At 51.1% G+C, this 11651-nt stretch overlaps 1 pseudogene; it reads right to left on the bottom strand.

Moving 5' to 3' along the window:
* Positions 1–10249: 10249 nt before the first annotated feature.
* On the bottom strand, positions 10250–11244 carry LOC129822656 (class A basic helix-loop-helix protein 9-like; annotated as a pseudogene).
* Between the last annotated feature and the right edge of the window lie 407 nt (positions 11245–11651).

The raw sequence follows: 11651 nt of genomic DNA, 5'->3' as shown, positions 1-11651 counted from the left end.
CCTGAACACTTCTCTCCTGTATACCTGCCCCTGATCACTTCTCTCCTGTATACCTGCCCCTGATCACTTCTCTACTGTATACCTGCCCCTGATCACGTCTCTCCTGTATACCTGCCCCTGATCACTTCTCTACTGTATACCTGCCCCTGATCACGTCTCTCCTGTATACCTGCCCCTGATCACGTCTCTACTGTATACCTGCCCCTGATCACTTCTCTCCTGTATACCTGCCCCTGACCACAACCTACTGTATACCTGCCCCTGATCACGTCTCTACTGTATACCTGCCCCTGATCACTTCTCTCCTGTATACCTGCCCCTGATCACGTCTCTCCTGTATACCTGCCCCTGATCACTTCTCTCCTGTATACCTGCCCCTGACCACAACCTACTGTATACCTGCCCCTGATCACTTCTCTACTGTATACCTGCCCCTGATCACTTCTCTCCTGTATACCTGCCCCTGATCACTTCTCTCCTGTATACCTTCCCCTGATCACTTCTCTCCTGTATACCTGCCCCTGATCACGTCTCTACTGTATACCTGCCCCTGATCACTTCTCTCCTGTATACCTGCCCCTGACCACAACCTACTGTATACCTGCCCCTGATCACTTATCTACTGTATACCTGCCCCTGATCACTTCTCTCCTGTATACCTGCCCCTGATCACTTCTCTCCTGTATACCTGCCCCTGATCACTTCTCTCCTGTATACCTGCCCCTGATCACTTCTCTACTGTATACCTGCCCCTGATCACTTCTCTACTGTATACCTGCCCCTGAACACTTCTCTCCTGTATACCTGCCCCTGATCACTTCTCTCCTGTATACCTGCCCCTGATCACTTCTCTACTGTATACCTGCCCCTGATCACGTCTCTCCTGTATACCTGCCCCTGATCACTTCTCTCCTGTATACCTGCCCCTGACCACAACCTACTGTATACCTGCCCCTGATCACTTCTCTCCTGTATACCTGCCCCTGATCACTTCTCTCCTGTATACCTGCCCCTGATCACTTCTCTCCTGTATACCTGCCCCTGATCACGTCTCTACTGTATACCTGCCCCTGATCACTTCTCTACTGTATACCTGCCCCTGACCACAACCTACTGTATACCTGCCCCTGATCACTTCTCTACTGTATACCTGCCCCTGATCACTTCTCTCCTGTATACCTGCCCCTGATCACTTCTCTCCTGTATACCTGCCCCTGATCACTTCTCTCCTGTATACCTGCCCCTGAACACTTCTCTCCTGTATACCTGCCCCTGATCACTTCTCTCCTGTATACCTGCCCCTGATCACTTCTCTCCTGTATACCTGCCCCTGATCACTTCTCTACTGTATACCTGCCCCTGATCACTTCTCTACTGTATACCTGCCCCTGAAAACTTCTCTCCTGTATACCTGCCCCTGATCACTTCTCTCCTGTATACCTGCCCCTGATCACTTCTCTACTGTATACCTGCCCCTGATCACTTCTCTCCTGTATACCTGCCCCTGATCACTTCTCTCCTGTATACCTGCCCCTGATCACGTCTCTACTGTATACCTGCCCCTGATCACTTCTCTACTGTATACCTGCCCCTGACCACAACCTACTGTATACCTGCCCCTGATCACTTCTCTCCTGTATACCTGCCCCTGATCACTTCTCTACTGTATACCTGCCCCTGATCACTTCTCTCCTGTATACCTGCCCCTGATCACTTCTCTACTGTATACCTGCCCCTGATCATGTCTCTCCTGTATACCTGCCCCTGATCACTTCTCTACTGTATACCTGCCCCTGACCACAACCTACTGTATACCTGCCCCTGATCACAACTCTCCTGTATACTTGCCCCTGAACACTTCTCTCCTGTATACCTGCCCCTGATCACTTCTCTACTGTATACCTGCCCCTGACCACAACCTACTGTATACCTGCCCCTGATCACAACTCTCCTGTATACCTGCCCCTGAACACTTCTCTCCTGTATACCTGCCCCTGATCACTTCTCTCCTGTATACCTGCCCCTGATCACGTCTCTCCTGTATATCTGCCCCTGATCACGACTCTCCTGTATACCTGCCCCTGAACACTTCTCTCCTGTATACCTGCCCCTGATCACTTCTCTACTGTATACCTGCCCCTGACCACAACCTACTGTATACCTGCCCCTGATCACTTCTCTCCAGTATACCTGCCCCTGATCACTTCTCTACTGTATACCTGCCCCTGATCACTTCTCTACTGTATACCTGCCCCTGATCACTTCTCTCCTGTATACCTGCCCCTGATCACTTCTCTCCTGTATACCTACCCCTGATCACTTCTCTACTGTATACCTGCCCCTGATCACGTCTCTACTGTATACCTGCCCCTGATCACATCTCTACTGTATACCTGCCCCTGATCACATCTCTACTGTATACATGCCCCTGATCACTTCTCTACTGTATACCTGCCCCTGATCACGTCTCTACTGTATACCTGCCCCTGATCACTTCTCTCCTGTATACCTGCCCCTGATCACTTCTCTCCTGTATACCTGCCCCTGACCACAACCTACTGTATACCTGCCCCTGATCACTTCTCTACTGTATACCTGCCCCTGATCACTTCTCTCCTGTATACCTGCCCCTGATCACTTCTCTCCTGTATACCTGCCCCTGATCACGTCTCTACTGTATACCTGCCCCTGATCACTTCTCTCCTGTATACCTGCCCCTGATCACATCTCTCCTGTATACCTGCCCCTGATCACTTCTCTCCTGTATACCTGCCCCTGACCACAACCTACTGTATACCTGCCCCTGATCACTTCTCTACTGTATATCTGCCCCTGATCACTTCTCTCCTGTATACCTGCCCCTGATCACGTCTCTACTGTATACCTGCCCCTGATCACTTCTCTCCTGTATACCTGCCCCTGATCACGTCTCTCCTGTATACCTGCCCCTTATCACTTCTCTCCTGTATACCTGCCCCTGACCACAACCTACTGTATACCTGCCCCTGATCACTTCTCTACTGTATACCTGCCCCTGATCACTTCTCTCCTGTATACCTGCCCCTGATCACTTCTCTCCTGTATACCTGCCCCTGATCACTTCTCTCCTGTATACCTGCCCCTGATCACGTCTCTACTGTATACCTGCCCCTGATCACTTCTCTACTGTATACCTGCCCCTGACCACAACCTACTGTATACCTGCCCCTGATCACTTCTCTACTGTATACCTGCCCCTGATCACTTCTCTCCTGTATACCTGCCCCTGATCACTTCTCTCCTGTATACCTGCCCCTGATCACTTCTCTCCTGTATACCTGCCCCTGATCACTTCTCTACTGTATACCTGCCCCTGATCACTTCTCTACTGTATACCTGCCCCTGAACACTTCTCTCCTGTATACCTGCCCCTGATCACTTCTCTCCTGTATACCTGCCCCTGATCACTTCTCTCCTGTATACCTGCCCCTGATCACGTCTCTCCTGTATACCTGCCCCTGATCACTTCTCTACTGTATACCTGCCCCTGAACACTTCTCTCCTGTATACCTGCCCCTGATCACAACTCTCCTGTATACCTGCCCCTGAACACTTCTCTCCTGTATACCTGCCCCTGATCACTTCTCTACTGTATACCTGCCCCTGACCACAACCTACTGTATACCTGCCCCTGATCACAACTCTCCTGTATACCTGCCCCTGAACACTTCTCTCCTGTATACCTGCCCCTGATCACTTCTCTCCTGTATACCTGCCCCTGATCACGTCTCTCCTGTATATCTGCCCCTGATCACGACTCTCCTGTATACCTGCCCCTGAACACTTCTCTCCTGTATACCTGCCCCTGATCACTTCTCTACTGTATACCTGCCCCTGACCACAACCTACTGTATACCTGCCCCTGATCACTTCTCTCCAGTATACCTGCCCCTGATCACTTCTCTACTGTATACCTGCCCCTGATCACTTCTCTACTGTATACCTGCCCCTGATCACTTCTCTCCTGTATACCTGCCCCTGATCACTTCTCTCCTGTATACCTACCCCTGATCACTTCTCTACTGTATACCTGCCCCTGATCACGTCTCTACTGTATACCTGCCCCTGATCACATCTCTACTGTATACCTGCCCCTGATCACATCTCTACTGTATACATGCCCCTGATCACTTCTCTACTGTATACCTGCCCCTGATCACGTCTCTACTGTATACCTGCCCCTGATCACTTCTCTCCTGTATACCTGCCCCTGATCACTTCTCTCCTGTATACCTGCCCCTGACCACAACCTACTGTATACCTGCCCCTGATCACTTCTCTACTGTATACCTGCCCCTGATCACTTCTCTCCTGTATACCTGCCCCTGATCACTTCTCTCCTGTATACCTGCCCCTGATCACGTCTCTACTGTATGCCTGCCCCTGATCACTTCTCTCCTGTATACCTGCCCCTGATCACATCTCTCCTGTATACCTGCCCCTGATCACTTCTCTCCTGTATACCTGCCCCTGACCACAACCTACTGTATACCTGCCCCTGATCACTTCTCTACTGTATATCTGCCCCTGATCACTTCTCTCCTGTATACCTGCCCCTGATCACGTCTCTACTGTATACCTGCCCCTGATCACTTCTCTCCTGTATACCTGCCCCTGATCACGTCTCTCCTGTATACCTGCCCCTGATCACTTCTCTCCTGTATACCTGCCCCTGACCACAACCTACTGTATACCTGCCCCTGATCACTTCTCTACTGTATACCTGCCCCTGATCACTTCTCTCCTGTATACCTGCCCCTGATCACTTCTCTCCTGTATACCTGCCCCTGATCACTTCTCTCCTGTATACCTGCCCCTGATCACGTCTCTACTGTATACCTGCCCCTGATCACTTCTCTACTGTATACCTGCCCCTGACCACAACCTACTGTATACCTGCCCCTGATCACTTCTCTACTGTATACCTGCCCCTGATCACTTCTCTCCTGTATACCTGCCCCTGATCACTTCTCTCCTGTATACCTGCCCCTGATCACTTCTCTCCTGTATACCTGCCCCTGATCACTTCTCTACTGTATACCTGCCCCTGATCACTTCTCTACTGTATACCTGCCCCTGAACACTTCTCTCCTGTATACCTGCCCCTGATCACTTCTCTCCTGTATACCTGCCCCTGATCACTTCTCTACTGTATACCTGCCCCTGATCACGTCTCTCCTGTATACCTGCCCCTGATCACTTCTCTACTGTATACCTGCCCCTGAACACTTCTCTCCTGTATACCTGCCCCTGATCACTTCTCTCCTGTATACCTGCCCCTGATCACTTCTCTACTGTATACCTGCCCCTGATCACGTCTCTCCTGTATACCTGCCCCTGATCACTTCTCTACTGTATACCTGCCCCTGACCACAACCTACTGTATACCTGCCCCTGATCACGACTCTCCTGTATACCTGCCCCTGATCACTTCTCTCCTGTATACCTGCCCCTGATCACGTCTCTCCTGTATATCTGCCCCTGATCACTTCTCTCCTGTATACCTGCCCCTGAACACTTCTCTCCTGTATACCTGCCCCTGATCACTTCTCTACTGTATACCTGCCCCTGACCACAACCTACTGTATACCTGCCCCTGATCACTTCTCTCCAGTATACCTGCCCCTGATCACTTCTCTACTGTATACCTGCCCCTGATCACTTCTCTACTGTATACCTGCCCCTGATCACTTCTCTCCTGTATACCTGCCCCTGATCACTTCTCTCCTGTATACCTACCCCTGATCACTTCTCTACTGTATACCTGCCCCTGATCACGTCTCTACTGTATACCTGCCCCTGATCACATCTCTACTGTATACATGCCCCTGATCACTTCTCTACTGTATACCTGCCCCTGATCACGTCTCTACTGTATACCTGCCCCTGATCACTTCTCTCCTGTATACCTGCCCCTGATCACGTCTCTACTGTATACCTGCCCCTGATCACTTCTCTCCTGTATACCTGCCCCTGATCACGTCTTTACTGTATACCTGCCCCTGATCATGTCTCTCCTGTATACCTGCCCCTGATCACGTCTCTACTGTATACCTGCCCCTGATCACGTCTCTACTGTATACCTGCCCCTGATCACGTCTCTACTGTATACCTGCCCCTGATCACGTCTCTACTGTATACCTGCCCCTGATCACGTCTCTACTGTATACCTGCCCCTGATCACGTCTTTACTGTATACCTGCCCCTGATCATGTCTCTCCTGTATACCTGCCCCTGATCATGTCTCTCCTGTATACCTGCCCCTGATCACGTCTTTACTGTATACCTGCCCCTGATCATGTCTCTACTGTATACCTGCCCCTGATCACTTCTCTCCTGTATACCTGCCCCTGATCACTTCTCTCCTGTATACCTGCCCCTGACCACAACCTACTGTATACCTGCCCCTGATCACTTCTCTACTGTATACCTGCCCCTGATCATGTCTCTCCTGTATACCTGCCCCTGATCACGTCTCTGCTGTAGTTCTCTCTTGCAGCCCGTTTCCTCTGTTTGCACACCTCAGGCATTCATTCATTAGTGAGTTTCCTTGCTTTGTGACAAGAGAAGGCATGCTGCCAATTGCTCATCCACTCACAAACACTTACAGGTCAGAGACTTTACGGCAGAGGCCTTCCTGAATCAGGGATGTAAAGGACCTGTCTAGCTGTACCATAAACACCTCCCTCTATCACTCTATCCTACTACACACAAACACACACACACACGCACGCACGCACACACACACACACACACACACGCACGCATGCACACACACACACACATTTTTGCCATATTCTGGTGAGAATCAGAAATGGGGTCATTTGATTTGCTCAAAACAGCTTAGTTCATGGTAAATTACATTTCAAGGATGTCTACATCCATAATTACTTAATTCATATCATTCCAAGTTGAATGACAGTCCTTGACCGAAAAGGAATGCGGTTGGCAATGCTAATTATAGGATGAGAGACAGTGTGACATGTCTCGGAGAAGAGCCGAGGAGGTGTATTGTAACCTACTCATTTCAAAGGAGAGACGCAGGAGTAAGAAACCAACCATGTAAATAATTATCAATAATGCCCAACTGTATAAGTAATCATGGAAAACAACCATCTATGTTAGAAATATTGATTGCAATGCCTCTATTCATTTTCAAAGAAGTATGGGGGATTCATAAGGTTCAGAACATGATTTCTTCTCTTTAATATTATATAATTATCTTTCAGTTCTTACAAAAATACAAATTGAATAGGTACAATTCTGACACTTCTATAATAATAAGTTGCTTTCTGAGATTTGTGCTGCAGGGGAAGGAAGCACGATGATTCTCTCATTGAGAAAACAGTCATCTTTCTCAGGTAGAAATAAATATAGATGTATACTGTGTTTAGTCCCTCATGCTCTGTTTTAAGACTAAACTCATACAGCTCATTCAGTAGCTATGTCACCTTCTGACCTTAGTATTCTTTGTTTTCTTAATTATTTTGGTTAGGTCAGGGTGTGACAAGGGGTGGTTTGTTTAGTTTTGTCTTGTCTAGGGGGTTTTGTATGTCTATGGGTTTTTGACTAGTCTAGGTAGTTATATGTCTATGGTTGCCTAGATTGGTTCTCAATTAGAGGCAGCTGTCTCTGATTGGGAACCATATTTAGGCAGCCATATTCCTTGAGTATTTTGTGGGTGATTGTCTATGTATTAGTTGCTTGTGTCTGCACTTAATATATATAGCTTCACGTTCATTTTATTGTTTTGTAAGTTTATTCAGTGTTATTCGTTAATAAAAGTAATGATGTATTCATATCACGCTGCGCATTGGTCCTCCTCTCTTTCTACAGACGACGAACGTGACAGAATCACCCACCACAACCGGACCAAGCAGCGTGGTAACGGGCAGCAGCAGCAGCAGCGATCGCAGGACTCCTGGACCTGGGAGGAGATTCTGGACGGCAAGGGACCCTGGGCACAGGCTGGAGAATATCGTCGCCCTCTGGAAGAGCTGGAGGCAGCCAAAGCCGAGAGGCGGTGGTATGAAGAGGCAGCACGAAAGCGCGGCTGGAAGCCAGAGAGGCAGCCCCAAAAATGTATTGGGGGGGAGGAACACGGGGAGTGTGGTTAAGTCAGGTAGCAGACCTGAGCCAGCTCCCCGTGCTTACCATGGAGAGAGAGGGACCGGGCAGGCACCGTGTTATGCCGTGAGGCGCACAGTGTCCCCGGTGCGCAGGCATAGCCTGGTGCGGTACATAGCAGCGCCTCGTATCGGCCGGGCTAGAGTGGGAATCGAGCCAGGTGCCATGAAGCCGGCTCAGCGCATCTGGTCTCCAGTGCGTCTCCTCGGGCCGGGGTACATGGCACCAGCCCTACGCATGGTGTCCCCGGGTTCGCCAGCACAGCCCAGTGCGGGCTATTCCACCTCGCCTCACTGGCCTAGCTAAGGGGAGCATTCAGCCAGGTAGGGTTGGGCAGGCTCGGTGCTCGAGACCTCCAGTGAGCCTCCAAGGTCCGGTCTACCCGGTGCCTCCTCCACGTACCAGACCTCCGGTGGCAGCTCCACGCACCAGGCTGTCTCTCCGTTTCCTTCCTCCAGGTGCTCCCGTCTGTCCAGCACTGTCAGAGTCTCCCTCCTGTCCAGCGCGGCCTGAGTCTCCCTCCTGTCCAGCTCCGCCTGAGTCTCCCTCCTGTCCAGTGCCGCCTGAGTCTCCCGCCTGTCCAGCGCCGCCTGAGTCTCCCTCCTGTCCAGCGCCGCCTGAGCCGCCCGTCTGTCCAGCGCCGCCTGAGCCGCCCATCTGTCCAGCGCCGCCTGAGCCTCCCTCCTGTTCAGCGCCGCCTGAGCCGTCCATCTGTCCAGCGCCGCCTGAGCCGTCCGTCTGACCAGCGCCGCCTGAGCCATCCGTCTGCCCAGCGCCGCCTGAGCCGTCCGTCTGTCCAGCGCCGCCTGAGCCGCCCGCCTGTCAGGAGCTGCCAGAGCCGCCCGTAAGTCAGGAGCTGCCGGAGCCGCCCGTCAGTCAGAAGCTGCCGGAGCCGCCCGTCAGTCAGGAGCTGCCGGAGCCGCCCTTCAGTCAGGAGCTGCCGGAGCCGCCCTTCAGTCAGGAGCCGCCCTTCAGTCCGGAGCTGCCCTTCAGTCCGGAGCTGCCTCTCAGTCCGGAGCTTCCCTTCAGTCCGGAGCTTCCCTTCAGTCCGGAGCTGCCCCTCAGTCCGGAGCTGCCCCTCAGTCCCGAGGCGCTCGTCAGTCCAGTGGGGCCCTTTATTGGGGTCTCCAGTCCAAGGTCGGTGGTGAGGTTTCCCGCTCCAGAGACATTATGTAAGTGGGCCGAGTCAGAAGTGGAGCGGGGTCCCTCTCCAGATCCGCCACCGCGGAGTTATACCCACCCAGACTCTCCCATATAGGCTTAGGTGTGCGGCCGAGAGTCCGCATCTTTGTGGGGGGGGGGGGGGGGGTACTGTCACGCCCTGACCTTAGTATTCTTTGTTTTCTTTATTATTTTGGTTAGGTCAGGGTGTGACAAGGGGTGGTTTGTTTAGTTTTGTCTTCTCTATGGGTTTTTGTATGTCTATGGGTTTTTGACTAGTCTGGGTAGTTATATGTCTATGGTTGCCTAGATTGGTTCTCAATTAGAGGCAGCTGTTTATCGTTGTCTCTGATTGGGAACCATATTTAGGCAATCATATCCCTTGAGTATTTCGTGGGTGATTGTCTATGTATTAGTTGCTTATGTCTGCACTTAATATATATAGCTTCACGTTCGTTTTATTGTTTTGTAAGTTTATTCAGTGTTATTCGTTAATAAAAGTAACGATGAATTCATATCACGCTGTGCATTGGTCCTCCTCTCTTTCAACAGATGACAAACGTGACAAGCTATTTTTATTACATTATATTCTGAATTACAAACACATGTTGAAATGTTAAACACATTCCTTTCACTTTTGGAGACTATTGGATGTAAAACGTATACTGCATTCTACAAACCTCTGCTGTAACATTTCATTTCAACAATACTTTTGTCAATCTGTTTAAACAAGTGTAAGACATTACTTAAGAAATCCACTTGCAAAGCCAAATAGCCATAGCCATCATTGCAATCCCATACATACAGTACATACTGTATATAGACATTACACACATCAGCTTCACTCTGTTTCACTCTGTTTGACATCATTGTAGACATTAACGTTGGTGCCCTCCAGTAGAGCTCATGTCAGTACATTGTGTCAGTACATTGTAAGGAACTGTTGGTAGCCAGCTGATCCTTGCAGGTAACCCGGCTGCCACTTGAACGGCACGGCAGGATAGGAGTCTGAGAAGCTATCAGTGTGGTACGGGTGACAGGTGGCCCTCATTCCAAATGGGTACCCTGACCCCCATCTCCACTCACAGCTGCTGAAGTACGGGGGGATGCTCAAGTCCTCGTGAGGGTGCGAGGGTGTGTAGAGCTGGGTCTCAGTGGTGGAGAAGTGGGCATAGGATGGGGAGGGCAAGCACGATGGGCTGGGGTGTCCCGCTCCTGAGGTGTCTGTATAGAGCTGGAGCTCTGGAAGCAGAGTGATGGGAGACTTGTAGGCACCGTGATCCAGCAGGGACGGCTGGTGGTGTTGAGGCTTACACTGCAGACAGTAAGTCTCCACCGAGGTCTGGAGGCCCCTGTCTCTCTCCCTGTCCTTCCCCAGGTCCAGCATGGCCTCTCCAATCCCAGCCGAGAGCTGCGCTCTGAGGCATTCTGTGTGGGGGCAGGGTGTCTGTCCTCCTGGCAGAGTGCTAGGGCTGGGGTGGGAGAGCAGGAAGACGGTCAGCGAAGAGATGCGATTGATGGCACGCCTCAGAGTGGCAATCTTGGACAGCCGTTTGCCAATGAGGTCATGTTTGAGCACAATGAGCAGCGCATTGAATGACTGGTTGTGGTCCAGGATGCATTTATGTTCACGAACATTGGCGGCCACACGGCGGGACGGGACTTGGAGCGGACGGGGCGACTGGGTCTCTTCTCATCCTGGCAGCTGCCAGGCGTGCCCCCCTCGCCCTCTGGGGAAGACTTCTTTGAAATAGCCTCACTGTCCTCGCTGTCACTGTTCTCCTCTTCCTCCTCCAAACCCAGCAGAGTCCTCTCTTGCTCCTCCTCAGAGAACTCTGACTCTGTAAGAATGGCGTGGCTGCTCATGGTTGGCCTGGTGCCCCCACTCCCCCTGTGTACTGTACTCTGAGAAGACAGGCTCAGGTCTGTCACTGGTGCCTCATTCTGCAGACACTGCAGATGTTTATCTTCCAAGCTGAGGTAAAACTAGTGAAGTTCCAAGTTCCTGTCCTATCCTACGTGACTCCTACGTGACTCCAACCGCAGACAGTGCTAGTGTTCAGCCATACCTCAAGCCCAAATCTTTCTACTGTCTCTTAGCTCCTTTCAGTGACTCAGTCCATACCTCTGGCTGGCTCTGACAGGCGAGAGGCACTTTTAAAGACTTGTCTTTTTGTATGTGTCACATTGTAGGAACGTCTGCCTAAAAGCAAAGTTGTATTCTGTTTACAAGAGCCCTGAAGGCAAACAGGAGAAAGATTAGTCAACTGCTCAGACACTCACACCTCCTCCCCTCCCCAGTCATGCAGGATCTCCTCCGCTTC

This window comes from Salvelinus fontinalis, chromosome 24 (assembly GCF_029448725.1).
Source record: "Salvelinus fontinalis isolate EN_2023a chromosome 24, ASM2944872v1, whole genome shotgun sequence".
Lineage (NCBI taxonomy): Eukaryota > Metazoa > Chordata > Actinopteri > Salmoniformes > Salmonidae > Salvelinus > Salvelinus fontinalis.
This window is presented reverse-complemented; position numbering and strand designations above follow the sequence as displayed.